Genomic DNA, 16956 nt, shown 5'->3' with positions numbered 1-16956 from the left:
CCCGTAGGTTAGTCCTTTCCAGGAACGATGCGCTGAGCGGCACCCGTGTGAACGCTGGACTGTGGTCAGTGTGCACACCATCTGCGGTCACTCTGCGTTCTTCTGAACACTTGGAAACGCTGCCTAAATAAATAACTCCCAGTCAAAACGCACTATAGGATTCTAAGACAGAAAATTTCTGTAGTCTGTAGTCTTGTCGTATTTTGGGCATGTCTTGTGTAGTCTGTCTTGTCTTCTGTAGTCTGTCTTGTCTTTTGTAGTCCTGTCTTCTGTAGTCTGTCTTCTCTTTTATAGTCTGTCTTCTGTAGTTTGTCCTCTCTTTTGTAGTCTGTCTTGACTTCTGTAGTCTGTCTTGTCTTCTGTAGTCTGTCTTGTCTTCTGTAGTTTGCCTTGTCTTCTGTAGTGTGTCTTGTGTAGTGCTCATACACTGTGTAACAGTCGTTACTCTCACCTGTCAATTAACACAGGATTTGTGTTCTGGAGTAGGCTATGCACAAAAATGCACAGCTTGTTAATGGTTGCCTGTCAATTAACACAAGCTTTGTGCATTCCAGAGTAATTCGTGCACGAAACCACTAGAATTGAAACGAAAATGATCAATATTTATTTACTGTTTCGTGCTTTTTTTTCGAGCTTGCTGATGCATGCTGTCCAGCGTTCTCCTGGCCGCAGGTTCCTAGATGCATCGCCATGAGCGAAGAAAAATGGTTTTTGTCTTGGCTGAAAAAAACAAAAAATAGAGATCACCACTGCTACCTGCTCAAAAAAAATGTGAAAGCGTTGATGCTTCCTCGACACTGGTCGCCTTTGAAATTTGGCGCCATGGTTGTTTTCTCGTTGACTTGATTGGTTATCAATTAACTCTTATTTTACCCTCATTTCATCCCAGCAACGATTTCGAGTTTTCAAATTTCCCTCCACGGATCGTTCCTGCCCACTCACTGAATACCCGCCCAGTCTAATCACGCGTTCATTGCCTTTCCTTCTCAATAATTACCTAATTGCCTCTAATTTATCATTCTTTTTCCCATCTCCTGGTTAAGTTTAGGACACTTATCACTGGTCACGTGATTGCTCATTTCGAGTTTTCAAACTTGGCGCCAAGCTTTGGCTTTGTCCATACTTCCAGTTTTTCAAACTTGGCACTACGCTGTAGCTCCACCTACTTTCAGCGTTTTCAAATTTCGCGGCAATTTTTCTCTGGCCCAGCCACTTTTTGGACATTTTTGGCTGTAAATAATTATCCGATTATAAAATTTTCTTTTCGAGCAGCATCCTCACATCATTCTCTGCCAATTACACAACCAATCGTATGAGGCTATCTCTTCCGAGTTGCCCACAACTGCTACGGACACGATCCCCGGAAACATAGCCTAGTAAACTTCTCACTTTATTAAAAATGTTGTAATACTGAACAAGCCTTATGACTGGCCGAGTTGGTACTGACTCACCTTAAAACCAGCCAGAACACACAAGAAGACATGAGCTCAAGAGGCGGGACTAACAAAAATTTAATTTAAGATTTTGATTATTTGATTTGTGAGGGTTTAACGTCCCAAAGCGACTCGGGCTATGAGGGACGCCGTAGTGGAGGGCTCCAGAAATTTCGACCACCTGGGGTTCATTAGCGTGCACTGAAAACGCAGAGTACACGGGCCTCTAAAATTTCGCCTCCATTGAAATCTGACTGGTGCGGCCAGGATCGAACCTGCGTCTTTTGGGACAGCAGCCGTGCGCCATAACCACTGAGCCACTGCGGCGGCATCATTGAAGGAAAGCCGCAAAAGGAGACCCGCGAAAGATACAAGCGCACAATAACCCAAAGCAGTGGAAGGGCGAAGTGCAATTAAAGGTCACTGGCATACTAATGAATCATCTAAAAAAGCAAATTCCTTACGGTGAAGGTTTTCCGATGGCTTAGCCACACGTGTCCTTAGCCTTACCGATGTAGTAAGCCTCAACTATCTACCCACAGATTTATCCCTTCCATAAACCACTGATGTGTCATGGAAATTAGGCGTGCAAAGAGACATGTCATCCTCAGATTTGCATTCACAAGATTGAGCATACAGTGCCAGATTAGAATTTGCCTTCCCCCTATAGGGTGAAAGTGCTCAGTCAAGTGCAAATTCAAATATCTGCCTGTCTGCCCATATTAGTTGAAGCCATAAGGCAGTGGAACGCAATAATCTCGATTACTTTTGCAAGTGGTGAACCTTTTTTTGTGACACTGTCCATTGTGGACAAGTACCCAGTTTTATCAAGCCTCTTTAATGGCGGCGCAAAGGCCTCCTGTCTTGCACTTCGCTGTTAAGACAACAGCAGCATTACGCTTTCCCGCGACTTTCTTGAAACTGTGAAATACTGTGGAGGTAAGGTGTGTCAGCATCATCGGAGTATGTGCTGCTTACCCTCGAGCGAGGGAAAACATACTATGACAGGTTGTTGAGATGGGCAAGTGGGAACCCAGCTGCTTGGAAACCTGCTACAAGAATGAGTCCTCAGCAGTGATGGCATGACTTATGTAAAGCTCATGTCATGCATAGATTGCACACCCATCAAGTGTTTCCATCTTTACTGACCTTAACCAGCGACAAATACACCTCTTCACCATCCTTCCCCAGCAACGAGTGGTCCGAATCGCAGATAAAAAAAGCCTTCCCCGATCTTTAGCTGTAGCCCCGACAAACATATTCGTCCACAAAGCGCAGGTCTGCATCAAGAAACTGCTAACGGTTCTGCTTAGACAATTTTGGTGTAAAAGGCAGGCCTTGACCGCATGCGTTAAAGACTCCTAAAACATCTTGTGCCAACTTATCTCACCCTTCTATGTTCAGAAAAATTAGATAGTCATGAACATAGCGAATTGCTACTATTCCAAGGTCTTCCAAACAGGGCTCTAATGCCTTATCGACTTTAGACAAGAAAATGTTGCTGAGCAAAGGTACGACCTGCGTGTAAATACCGCCCTGCCAACTGACAAATGCAGATTTGCAGTAAAAGGAGAACAGCCCCATGAAGCCAGCAACCGAAATCACGCAATCATCTGTAAAAGCATGTTCATTGTTCACCGTGATGCAGTTTGCACATGCCTCAGAGGTCTATCATGTGACAATGAATACTGCAGGCCCTCCATGTCGATGCTCACTGCAGAGCACCTGCCCAGGTTGCTGTCCACAAGAAACTAGAACTCCACAGAACTCCACTTTTGTGAGTTGGCAAGGCGGTATTTACATCAGAAATCAGGCATATGCAGAGGGTCCCAGGTTGCACTGTTCCTCCGCGACATTCTTCTGTCCAGTCGATACCGCATCAAAGCCCTGTTTGGAAGACCTCGGCATAGTAGCATTTCGTTATGTTGATAGCTACCTAATTTTTTTGCACAAGGAGGGCTCAGATAAGTTGGCACAAGACGTTTTAGAAACCTTTAGGCATGTGGTCAAAGCCTATCTTTTATGTCTGAATTTCACTAAGCAAAACCGTTTGTAGCTTCTTGACTTAGACCTGCGCTTTGCGGACGACCACATATGTTGGCGCCACAGCCCAAGATCAGGAAGCCTCTTAGCTACGAGTTGAACCACTCGAGGCTGGTGAAGGACAGGTTGGCAATCGCATGCATCACGACCGCTTTATGGAAGTCATGCCATCACAGTGTTTAGAATGCATTCTCGGAGCAGGTTTCCAAGCCAATGGCACCTGGGTTCCCACTTGCCCATCTCGCGCACCTGTCAGAGTGTGTTTTTACTCTCTCGAGGGAACTGAACACCATTCACATGATGCTGACGTAGTTTAGCAGCACAAAAAGACAGGCTCTATACCTTACCTCCACGCCATTTCTCACCGTCCCAAGAAAGTTGCACCAAAGTATGATGTTGCTGTTGTCTTGACCGCTAAAAGTAAGCTAGGAGCCCTATGCTTCTTCGTTCAAACTAGGCTTGATACAACTACGGGTAATCGTCCGCTATGTACAGTGGCAAATAAAAAATGTTCACCACTTGCAAAAGTAAACGGGTTTTTTGCATTCCACTGCCTCGTAGCTGAAACTACTACGGGCAGACAAGCAGATATCTGAATGTGCGCCTGGCTGAGAGCACTTTCAATGTATAGAGCGGAATACGAATTTTTACCTGACACTGCACATTCAATCTCGTGAATGCAATCGGAGGACGACCTTTCTCTTTGCACGCCTGATTTCTGCGGCAGATTAGTGGTTTAGGGAAGTGATAAATCTGTCCTGATATAGTCGAGGCTTACTACATCAGTAAGGCTAAAAACAAGTGCCTGGCTAAACCGTCGGTGAACGTTCACTGTAAGGAATTAGTTTTTTAGATGATTTACTAGTACGTCAGTGCCTTTCGATTGTTTTTGCCCTCTCACTGCTTTTGGGTTTTGCGTGCTTGAATCTCTTTGCAGGTCTTTTGCCACTTTCCTTCAATAAAATTTCAGTTGTTAGACCAGCCTCATCATGTGCTCATCTCATCTCCTGCTTTGTGTCTTCCGGCTAGTTTTGAGATGTAATACTGAATGCCGGAAGACAGCCATTTTAGAGTCAAGTGCACTTCTAATGGCCAAAGCGATGAATGTTCATTTATTACAAAAAATAGTGCTTGCTTCATTAATTTATGCATGAAGTATATGACACTGCATCAAAATAAAGGACTAAACCTCTAACCCTCATGGCCAAACTGCAGTTACAGCAAACAAAAGGACACCATAAAGCTGCCCCACATGCAAAAGCTTGCACTTCAGGCCAATGCAGAAATAAGATCAGATTACTTCCCATACTGCATGACACTGCCACGCAAAGTGAAGATTGTGACAGGCAATAAAGGAGCAACAAAAAAGCGAACTGTAGGTAGCAGCCAATCTCATGCAGACAAGCTACAAGGTCAGGCCAACATAGACGTGGAAGAAATTTGAAAAAAAAAGCCACTACAAGCACATAATTTTTATGGTTTTCACAGCCCTTTAAATGGCAAATACTTTCCTGAAAAAACATAACAAAAGCAGCAATTTTTTTTTCGGCAATCAATTTTTTTCATGTACTTCGTTATTCTTGAAGCATGGGCGAGCATAGAGTAGTCAGATTAGTGCATGCGTTCCTAAGCAATGCCATGCCAAAAACTGTACTTACAGAAAAAGCTTGCCTTATTGAGTGAATACCACTGGCCATCCACTAATTTCCCAGGCTGTTCCAGGTCCCTGGCAAAAATCATACGCAACTTGGTGGCTTGCACACCTTCCATGCAACTCTTGGTTTTTAGCTGGAAAAAAATTGAGGGATCAGTGAGATATCAAATTTTACATGCATTGCTTTGTTTCAATGACCGACTAAGAAAAAACAGCGGTTTCTGTGAGCGCAACTAGTTTTTCACACTAGCTTTCTACAGTAAACAACGTTTAACCTGACCTATTTCACACTGACTTGCTGCACGGCCCCAGCACTACTACTCTATGGTTTCAAATGCTTGTTAGCTCTGAGCCCTTGTGCTTGCACTCGTTAATGCAGAAAACCTCGGAAAGGGCAATCAGAGCTTCGAGCTTTAAGCCATAGGTATTCAGAAGCTCAGTGGTCTGTGGGAGAACTTTTGGATGGGTGACACAGTAGCAAATGCTGCTCCAGCTACTTTCACTCCATTGCAAAAAACTCGCACAGCAGAGGCCTGTCCTCCATTTTGCATTGCAGAAACAATCACTGAAATTCAAAGCACGCATACTAAATGCACACCTACCTTCCAACACAGCTTCATAATAATGGGTATAATTATTGGAATGAAATACCAGTCAGTACATGTAGTTTTAAGTTTATCCAAAAATTATAAGCAACCGACAAACAATAAACAATAAAAGAGAAATAAAATAACCAAAATTGTTTAAAAATCTGTCAGAAGAATTATGTGACATCCACTACACTCCAGCAGTTCTTGGGCTTTGTGCACCTTCAAACCACACTTTCTTACAGGCACATTTGCACAGAAATTGCATTGAACCTAATCTTTAAGAATCTTTTTTGGTGCAACAGTAAGAAGAACCAGGTTTTACCCAAAAACGAAGCACCCTACACGTTGCATCACAAGCCCAGATGATGCACTTGAGTCGCCTCTTATGCTTATGCAAGAAACAGGAACAGAGATATCTTGACTAAATCAAAAAAAGAGGAAGTGCAATGCATGTGTAATGCAGAGAAGATATAAGCAATACCACACTAAAACACTGGGAGGATTCCAAGAGTAGGTGAATGCATGAATGGGTGGCAATCAGATGGCTAAATGAGATTAGGAAATTTGAGGAAAAAGGGTGGTAGCATGTGGCACAGGACACAGTTACCTAAAATGAACTAGAGAACCATTGTTCTGCACTAATTTTAACAGCACATTCACACGACAGACAAAAATCACTAACTCCAGGAACGAACTGCGCATCATGCAACTCAATGTCAATCACCATTGGAAATGGCACCAGCACCGCAGACTGCACATGAGGAAAAGTAGACATATTTTTGCTCTCAACTTTGAGCAGCAGTCAGCTGCGCTTTTAAGAGCAAAGCTCTAAAGTACGGCAACATTGGCACTTTGTTTTACTGACATGAGGGTGCTTGTGAGCGTGCAAGTCCCAGGTTTGTTTTGCACCAAATGTGTTAATTGCGAGGTATGTTTAACTAAAGAGGGGCATCTAACATGGGCATCAGCTCTTCATTACTTCGCTTCTATATCCCTCCCTTATATCACGGTTCAAGTGTCCACCAAAATGTGAGACAGTTACTGTTACATTTCCTTGAATTTTCCTTCAACTAATTTTAAATTTTTCAAGTATACAGCTTTAAGAAGGTAGAGGTACAAACTGTGCAGTATAACCATATACTATGGCAATAAACCAGCAATAAATCTGTGCTGATAGCAGCTTGCCCAGTGCATTGCAAGGATGCTATGGCATACAATTATTGGTGTCATCGTGCAATGATACATTACTGACTGATAGTTTGGTCTCTGCATCAGAAATACTGGTAAACCATCATTGTAGAGCACAATGTTTTTAAAGGAATAAATGAACATATAGGTCCTTTTCTAGGACACATATGCATACCAGGCAACAGGTGTGCAATGTCAAAGCACGTTTATGTTAACAGCAGCTGCATCAAGAGCTACATCAGCGACTATATTTTGTACAAGTCTACAGTTCCGGTAATTATAAGCTGAGGCACTGCTGTGAAGTGTATGTAGAGTTTCATGCATTTCTAAACCTAGCTGCAAGCCTATATGGAAAATATTTTTCTAAATAGGCAGCTATGATATGCATCACTGAAAAAGAATAACTACCATGAACAGATCAGGAGGGATGACACAGCCGAAGGCAGGAAGCACGCATGGCCCAATAGAATGCTAGCCACTGGCAACTGCAAATAAATACATCCAGAGCAACAGCTGTCAGTGGCTGTAGATATGTCATGAATGACAAGAGAGGAAATCGTCTACTGCTTTAAAAACTAAATTCAGACGTAATATAAGTAAATAAAAAAACAATGAGCTAGCCCATGACAAAACAAATGAACAGATTTTATGTATTGCACCCATATACATTCTTTGAGAAGAGTCACAATAACTGTTGTAACCACACTGAAAGATGAGCTGGCTGAAATATATGATGTGCAGGTTTTCATTAATTCCTATGATGCTGCCTTGCACCAATGTCTAGGTATTAAATTGAAAGTTGCAACCAGTCTGCCTTTGTTAAATGAGAAGAGAGAATGGAAAAAAGCATGCCTTCACTAGCAAGAAGCTTGATATCTCACAGCACAACTTAGCATCATAGAAAAATTGCTAGCGCATTTAACAAATCTGCATACAATTAAAAGCTGCACAAATTTGTCGACTGACAATGCAAGTAAGGGCAAGAGAAACAAAAAAATACCAAAGAACACTCGTGAGTGCGCCGAAGGGAGGTCTGTGGGTAGGATCCCGTGCCTGGGAAGAGTTCCGAGCTCGAAGAATCGCCGGCACCACAGCTGATGGCACGCAACCAAGAATAAATAACAAAGCGAAAATAAGTAACAAAGAAAAACATCGACAATGGCGAACGACTTGAATGCGGGCCGCAAAAGCGAGGGATATACCAAAAAGGTAGAAATCGTAAATAATTGTGCAGTTGCATCCCCGACAGCTCGCAGTGCTCAGAAGGAGAGGAAGCATCAACGTTTACAGCTCAGGAGACGCAAGATTGATCTAACTTTGACATACCACTGCCTCAAATCCTGTTCCACTGGGGAAGCACAGACAAGTTTACAAATGACAAGGCGATGAATTTGAACTAGCCTTTCGCATGCGATCACTGTCTCAGAATTTAGTATGACGCATATTAAGGCACAAGCACTAATCCGATGAGTACTAACCCTGAGCAAAATAGTGCGGTGTCTGATCGCAGCTAGCCTAGCGCGAGCGCTCCGCCGCGCGGCACTTCTCGCTCACCGTCTTCTACGCTGTGCAAATCCATGTTTTTTCACCGAGTGTCGAAGCGCTAGCAAGCGAACTCTGTTGTGATATCTGGTGCCATTTTTATTTACCACGGCACGCGAGTACTAAATGCACATAAAGACAATGAGAACAACACTTGTCATGCAGGATATAGGCCCTGCTTTTTTGCCGCCGCATTATAGCTGCGGCAACCGCAGGCGGATTGCCTCCACTCACATCCCTATATAGCCGCATACAAATAGCGCGTGTGAATACAGATCATTAGCAAAGAAACGCTGAGCGGGACTCACCGGCCATGCGATTCATCCAGGATTAGTAAAACGGCGCAGGAGTCTTCGTTCCCTTTAGAGATGACAAGACGTCCCAGCACTGTCTTTCTTCATGGCTTACCCGTTGAAACTCGCCAATGTTGACAGGCCGAAATCCTGGTCGTTGGCTTCCAAAACACACTACTGCTCACCTTCCCATTGAATGAGTTCTTCACACGTGTCCGCCGTACAAGTACTCAAGCAATGCTTCAAAGAGGCAAATAATACAAAACATGACGCGTCGGTTGCGCTGCAATGGCGCCGACGGCTGCGCTTCCGTGTCGGTGAAAAATTGAAACCGACAAAAAAATTTGTTTTTAAACCATGAATATTTATATTATCTTCACAACAAAGACACTGCATTTATTTTAAATTATTTTTAGATTATTTAAGAATACTAAAGCGCTTTCAGTTACTTTTTCTGGCATGTCGTTTGTAGAAGCTGCGATCCTGTGATCCCCTGAAGTGACCCGGATGCTCTAGCAGACGATGGAGCAGACGACAGAGCAGACGACGGTGCTGACAGAATGCAATTTCGTTTCATGCCAGATAAAATCACTAAGTTGCGACAAAAACAGCGAAGAAAAGCACCGTATCTCAAGCTGGCGAATATCGTGGATAAGTTGAACGCAATTGGCACGATGGAGAGTAGCTGCGATGCATTAATTTGCGCGACACTGGCACGCTCACCGGAGATAATGAAACTTAACAGCTAATCGGTGACCAGTACAAGCGGATTGCTTAGATATCAACTGCGTTACGTAACTACGTCGATACTTGCGTCTCACTTTAGCTAATATGCAACAGCGGCTAGCACTCGCCGCACCCTGATCGCGTGTAGTTTAACAAGCAAGAGCCCACTAGCGCATCGAAGCAGCCGTGTTTTCGAGTTCGTATCGTTACGATAAATACGAGCTGTTTCGGCACGTACTGGAATTGAAGTTCTCAGCCGGTATGTCACGGACGGTGACGATGGCGTCGAGGACGATCTTAACTAAGACTCGCCGCAACGCAGCCGATAACCCAAGCATATGGGCGTTAAAGGTTGTTCACCAGTACTGCAAACGTGGGCATAAAGTATCGCTCAGTCGCAGCGCCAGTCGCTCGCTTCTCGATTTTCCAGCCTTCCGAGTGAAGGTCGCAAGCTGTTGAGCCAATCAGTGAGCCAGCCGGAGTGAGCGAGGCGAACTTTCGGGAACGACGCCGCCCGCGGGCGCGCCGGGCAATGAACTACGCGCTACCCCCTGGCTGCCCTAGTCGTCGCTAAGCCTAGCCGGTTTCACATCGATGCAGCAGCTGAGTGCACTTCGAAACTGGCTAGCGCTGAGGTGCTGCTCTCGTCATCGTTTTACTGTGAACCTCGTCTCATAGTAAAACAAAGATATGCTCGGTTTCCGTGACACCTTCAGGAGCAGAGCCAGCTGAGGCCAGGAGAGCCGCGATTCAGCAGCAATTAAAGGCGCCGTGGGGAGACATTTGTTTGTATTCCTGTTATCGCTTCTACCAACGACTCGATATTGGACAACGATACTCCATCCGACGGCTTAGTATGGACTTGAACAAACATTACTGTCGCATGTTTCTGACGCTGGCGGCCGGTATTCAGGCTGGCATGCCGCGCCCGTACGTTATCATGTCGCTCAACTGTATGGCCGTGGTGCACATCAAAACCCCCAGACATCCTCCTTTTCTCTCAGATTGTCATAGCACACAGTCACACTGGGACAAGAGTAGTTTAGAGGACCGAGCGCGGGTGCACAGGAGCTAGACTGTGTCAAAGCAGGCGAAACTCTTTAAAGCGCGCGGTTGACGTCAGTCCCAAGACTTTATTCTCATTTCGACCGAGAATCAAATCGGTTCAAACTCGCCGGCCGCCGCATTTCACCTTCGGCTGCATACGCTGCTGTCTATATTTAGCGACATTTTCGTGTCGCCGTCATGAAATTTTCAGTGAAGGCAATGAACGACGTCGTAAAGTATTTTTTTTGCTATTTTATGATAAGCACCACGTCAGTGCCGCTAAAAAAAATTCTCCGCCAACACTGCATCAGCGTTGGACTTAAGAGCGTTAGCTACGAGAGCTTTAAGTGTTTAGATCGGGGTGCTCAGCAAACGTGGAGATGACAAAATACAAACATCTGAGGGCGTTTCGTTTCGGAAACATTCGTTCTAAGATACAAGCAGCGTCGTCTACTTCAAAGATTTTGCACTACTATTGCGATTTACAGCCACGTTCGCTAAATCAGGTATGTTTCCTCCTTATATATCAGTTAACGAATTTTATAAACGTGTGCATTACAACAAGACGAATTGTTTGACCGCAACGGGAACCCTCTGCGACAAACGATTAGGCCATATGGCTGTCTGGAAGTCCCCAAAATACACGGTTTGGGTGCGAGAAGGTCGTCGGTGCGAATCCTCCACATATTTTGGGCTTCATCTAAATATTTATTTTATCCTCAGGAACATGACAAGTCAAATGACACCACTTCGATCGTTATGCGTCAAACGGGCGGCCCCCAAATTTGATGCAAATGAGGGTCCCCGGGGTTCCACTTCGATAGCCGCTATACTGGCATATGTAAAACGGATCGAAGGTATCTGTGAAAACTGAGGCTCTACGCACCCGCTGTTGCTTTGTGATATAGTGTGGTAACTGTCTTGGCCAATTTGACCTTCCCTGCAGACAGACGTGTCCTTGACAAACGTAAGTGGTAAGAGCTGACGCTCTTAAAACTGAAACGCGGAAAAATAATATCGGGGTTGCTTTGAACATTTATACAGAGAACTGCGTGCATGTACACACATGCTGCCTTTGTGTAGCCGGTTGGTCATCGCGAGTAATTTTCCCTGATTGACGATTAACGACATTCTTTTCCGCGACACACAGAAGTGTCCTTGGCCTTTTCTGCGCATGTAGTAGTAGCGGTACATTATGTTACATGGCTTGAACATGTCACAGAAGCCAAGAGGACACTGACTTTCAGTAGCGCCATTCGACTTCCGCACACCGATTGGTGTGCAGGCGCTGTCGTGGCTGCAGCTACATGCCGCCACCGCAAGCGCATGCGGATACGCAGGCACCGCTGGCTTCGTCCCTTGTGCATTACAGCTCTTTGGGCTTTCAAAGCCGCATTATACTCTTGAGCATGCACTATTTTCGTCACATTGTCATGTGTGAACAGAAGGGAATTAGTTGAGTGCTCGAGCAGTGCCTCTCCTCTAAGCCAATTCTCGTTCGGTGAGAGAGCCAGGTCGCGGGAAGCGAGTTGAAAACTCGATTCGCCAATGTGAATGAGCACTTCATTTCGCTCGGTGCCCGTCACCAACAGACCAGAGCACCTCGCATCCTCTTCGCGACTCGCCACAGTGAACGCGCTTTGAAGCATCTTTGGTTAATTTGATCATATCGCTGTCACACGACAGCACGACAGTATTTCTACAGTTCTGCAGTAAAACAACTACCCTCACCAGGAATCTGTCGTATGACACATCCCACGATAGGTATCTATCGCGCGGCACAATCCACGACAGGTATCTGTCGCGTGACTCATCCCACGACAGGTATCTGTCGCGCGGCATATCCCACGACAAGCTGTTGTGTCGCGCGACAGGCCGCACGACAGGTACTTTTGTCGCGTGAAAAGAGGCGCGATAGAAATCTGTCGCGCTACTGAACCCACGACAGGCAGCTTTGCTGAGGCACGCAATCTCTGTCGCGCGGCACGACTCCCTCTGTCGCGCGACAGTACCTGCGACAAAAACCTGTCGCGCGACAAATGCTGCGACAGGGACCTTCTTCGCACGACAAAATGCAGGAAAGATGTCTATCGTGCGGCAGAACCTACTACAAACAACTTTGTCGCGCGAAAGAACCCACGACACGAAGCTTGTCGCACGACAGAAGGCACGACAAGACAGCTTGTCTTGCGACACAAAATTGTGTCGCGCGACAGATGCGCGACAAAAAATTCTGTCGTGCGTTTTGATCGGGCTGAATAATCCATTTCTACATTTGAGTCCATTATTCAGGTCTCGGGAGCTTTTCCGCGCTCAGTGTCTGCGTGGCAGCTTCAAAATGCGAGTCGCGTAAAATTCATGTTTTTACCTTCAGTATAAAATCCATGTACTTCATTATTATGAACGCGCTTACTACGCTTTCATAAAATATGCGCTTAATTTTTGCAGCTTGTAATACCTGCACGTTTCCTATTTCTGTAAAATACGCATACTGAAAACAACATTGTTTGAAAATCGCAATTGCTTTATCACGTTGTCGCAGAACTGTACTTGAAAAATGCTTTTCTTCTCGTTCCAAAACGCCACAGTTTGCCCACGCCTCACGCTTTGCACAAGTTTTTAGAGGTGCGGAGTGGACGGATTTCTGAAGATAACTGGACAAGCTTGCGAAGTAATACAGGCTGTGCTTCAATATGAAGGAGAAGTTACTGCGCCGGGCGATATTTTTTTACACAGTCGAAGCAAAGAAATCCGGCTGATTGTAAAAACCAGCCCGAGAGATAGCCACATTTCTTTGAAGGCAGAACTGCTCATGAAAAGATGTTTTTGAGATTAAGAGGCAATGGTTGGGGGGGGGGGGGGGGTGTTGGCACACATCATTTACTATGGGTGATGTAAGGCATCGACAGCTTGTTCTCAGCCAAATATAGAACGCTGCATACGTCAATCCTTGGCACATCTCGGCCATCTGCTCCAGAGCGAGCGGTAACGCCTGCTCGCAACGCAGCCAGGGCTGCTCTCAGCAGGTTTTCTTCGCTTAAGCAGGCAGTGGTCTGCAAGGAGCGGTTCTCGATTCCCGTTTTCAGTTACGTTAGCTTAGCTATCTTTCTTAATTAATTGCACACAAAAAATGCGAAAAATATTGCAATCAAAAGGCCGAATCATCCCCTGCAGCATTTAAGTGTATGAAGAAAATTTTCTCGGGTGCTATCAACACGCACGCATGAACCCTTCTGTTGTAAGCTGTAGTAACAGTTCTTATTCCCGTCCGTCTGTGTCGGCCGAAGTAACAAACAGTTCGCGTTTCGGCCTTAACTCAATTGCTTCGGTAGAAGTCGGACCAGCGGCGTTTTCCTGCCGAGAACCTGCGCTATAGGAGCTGCAGCTGCCGCGGTGGTTCATTCATTATGGCGTTCTGATGCTGAGCTCGATCCCGGCCGCGGCGGTCGCATTTCGATGCAAACGTAATGCTAGAAATTCTCCCATAGAGAAATTTCGGTGGACGCAAAAACATCTCTCTCCTGTGGTCGAAATTAATCCGAGCTCTTCACTATACAGCATTCCTCATAGTCGAGGCACATGCTTTGACACGTTAATTAGTCCAATTAATAAATTCCCTACAATAGTGTAAAGTATACAGTCGCCGTGTTCAAGTTCTGCCACCAGTTGCCGTTGAACCGGTGGTTGAGGCACGAAGGACATATATAATGCCGTTTAATATTGCAGCCGACTGAGCAACTGTACTATGGGGTAAGAAATAACCCGTGGGCCACTAGAGGCGAAGCAACGGGAAAATAAGCTGTATGTAATCAATTGCAATGGGTGCAGCCAATGAGTGACAGGTGGAAGCTGTATATTTGCGTCCGCCAGACATCAGTTATCGCTGCAAGGCTGAAATGCAAGAAAGTTCAGTTGTATCACAGCTCCGATGGCGCGTAAGGTCTGTTTTCGTTTATTCAACTCCACCTTCCTTGGATATCGCTTTTAATTGTGAGGAAACTGTGCAGTATTGTAAGATACTGTTATGAATATATTAATGGAAATGATCTAACCTTCCGATGCGTAGGAAAATCTTTTGCTTTTAAAGTTTCTCCCACGCTCGCACCGAGCAGTTAATACTGTCATAGAAAACTAATGGGGTGCGTTTTTGAGAATAAATAGCAGAAAACTACGAGTGTCGCTCGTGTATAGCATACTCCTGTACACCGCCCCGATTTTAATGCTACCCAAAACACGAACTCGAAAACTCAAATCTTCACTCAACACCCTTCATCACAAGGCCGCTCTGGATTTACTCAAACACACCTCAAATCAGCGACTTCAGCAGCACACTGGCCTCTTTCACACTCTTTCCGAACTAACACAACAGTGCAGAGACAGGCAAGTAGAGTGCTTGTCTGGTACGAAGCAGGGGCACGACATCCTGAAACGAGCAGAGATTACCCCCATCAACCTGACACCTGTTAGCCAGGGCCCTACGCTACACCTCATCTCCAAAGATACAAAAAAAACATGACGTCACACCTCCACGACGGTCAACATCAAGCACAAGCACATCACCGCAGACAGGACATGCATGTTCACAGACATGCACCTGGAGAGACAGCACTGATCACCCACACAACTGTTCCATTTTCAAACCATCCCAACGTAACCACTCTACAAACTCCCGCGATAATGTATGCAATACAAGAAACATCTCTAATGACTAAACACCTGACCGCTAACACCAACATTTATACCAACTCCAGCAAGGCCATGCGCAGAGTACCAGAAACCTACCTACATGACATCTAACAGCGTCCTATAACCGCAATCCGAACATTACAGTCACCCTGCGTTGGATCATGATGGGATCGAGGGAAAGAAGTTGGTTCATCAAAGGGCCTGCGAAATCAACATCCGGGCGCCTTCGATCCCCTGGCCAAATCCAACGTCAGCTGAAGACGCCACAACACGCAAAGAGGTGAACCGTACCACAACACAAGAAAAAACCGCATAATTTTGCACAACCTCACGCGTCACTCAACATGGAACAAGCACACGTGTTTCACAGAGTTCAAGCTAACACTCTCCTCACTCAACTAATGCTCCGCAACTTAAGATGACGTGACCCAGCTGCCTGTCCCAGCTGTCCGGAGATGACAGCAGAGACAGAACATATTATCTAGTCGTGTAGCACTGCCATTACCTCTCCTAATTTTCCTTATCCTCCCCCTCTTTTCTGGAGGGCTTGGCTTCACTCAGGCTCAGCAGATTATCAGCGGGCCTTATCAGAACAAGCGCTGTCTTTTACGCGGCCTTATAGTGCTGGCCTTCAATCAAGTTTTTTCCTTTTCCTCCTCCTCCCGTGGAGGGATCTGCGAATATATTGATTTTTATAGCGCAATCTTATGACACGTGAAGAAATTGCGCACATAAACAACTTCTCGTTGAAAAACTGCGCTCGCCCAGAATTTCAGCCTCTACTTGCCATAGAGTGGCGGTGCATGCCGTTAAGGATCGAAACTTTAAAGGTGATGCCTCCCATGTTCATTCCGCATGTTGCACACAGTTGTTCCTAAATGTGTCCCCGTTTCTTATTTCTCTTTCCACTTCCCTCTTCCCAGCTGCCCCACAGCGGAGACAAGCCAGACAATGGTGCTGCGTAGCTGCGCCCTGGACAGCGGCACGCTGACCATCGACACGGAGATTGTGCACATGAGCCACTGCGGGGGCTTCTACTTCGAGGACCGCTACGTGCGCGGTTGTCTGCAGAGCTGCTTCGAGGACGCCTGCAACGCGGCCTCCCGGCCGCCGCGCAGCCATCCACTGCTGCTGCTGCTGCTGCCGCTGGCACCCTTCCTCGCTGCCAGCGCCGTCCTCCCGCTCGCTCGCTGAGGGCTGGTGGCCGAGGGACGACCCGGTCTCGCACCTCGCGTCTAGCGGAGTGCTGCCGACTGCGGGTGTGTGCACCAGTGTGTGTGTGAATTGAGCCATGCACGTGAGTCGGTGGCTTAATGTAAGGGACCAGCAAAGAGCACGTCACGCAGTTAAGTGTGGATCTCACAGTGCACGCGAGAAAATCTGAGGGTAATGAGCGGGTTTACGTTTGGCAACCACGAGTCGCTTTGTTTCTGTTTTCCACATACGTTGGTTCCGCTCCGGCTCCAGAGACGCTGCAACCGCTTCGCGAGATGCAGGCGGCCGCAATGGTGTCTTATGTTTGTCATCGTGTCCAATTTTAATCACGCGAGCGCCACGCGCACGCATAATCTTCACCGACGGAGTCGGGAGCGGGCATCACAAATGTCCTGAAGATTATGAACGTGTTGTACGGCGCGGTCGTCAACTCAATTCATTCATGTATACATATCACATTTGTAACTATAACGCCACATATCAGAGTGACTTCACGTTCGCTTTAGCAGTAACCCCGCAGCAGAGATCGGAGAGGCGAC

The 16956-nt window shown here is 46.0% G+C and overlaps 1 long non-coding RNA gene and 1 pseudogene across 1 annotated transcript; one reads left to right on the top strand and one right to left on the bottom strand.

Annotated features, from left to right (window-relative positions):
- Positions 1–16504, top strand: part of LOC144120062 (uncharacterized) — a 28216-nt pseudogene extending 11712 nt beyond the window's left edge.
- On the bottom strand, positions 159–9229 carry LOC144115345 (uncharacterized). Its single transcript, XR_013311368.1, has 5 exons — positions 8759–9229; positions 7909–8002; positions 7317–7393; positions 5135–5264; positions 159–720 (listed from the first exon to the last, which is right to left on the bottom strand). It is a non-coding gene; the product is annotated as an uncharacterized LOC144115345 (long non-coding RNA).
- Positions 16505–16956: the final 452 nt, after the last annotated feature.

Source organism: Amblyomma americanum, chromosome 1, assembly GCF_052857255.1.
Source record: "Amblyomma americanum isolate KBUSLIRL-KWMA chromosome 1, ASM5285725v1, whole genome shotgun sequence".
Classification (NCBI taxonomy): domain Eukaryota; kingdom Metazoa; phylum Arthropoda; class Arachnida; order Ixodida; family Ixodidae; genus Amblyomma; species Amblyomma americanum.
Note: the sequence above shows the minus strand (reverse complement) of the source record. Positions and strands in the feature narration are given on the sequence as shown.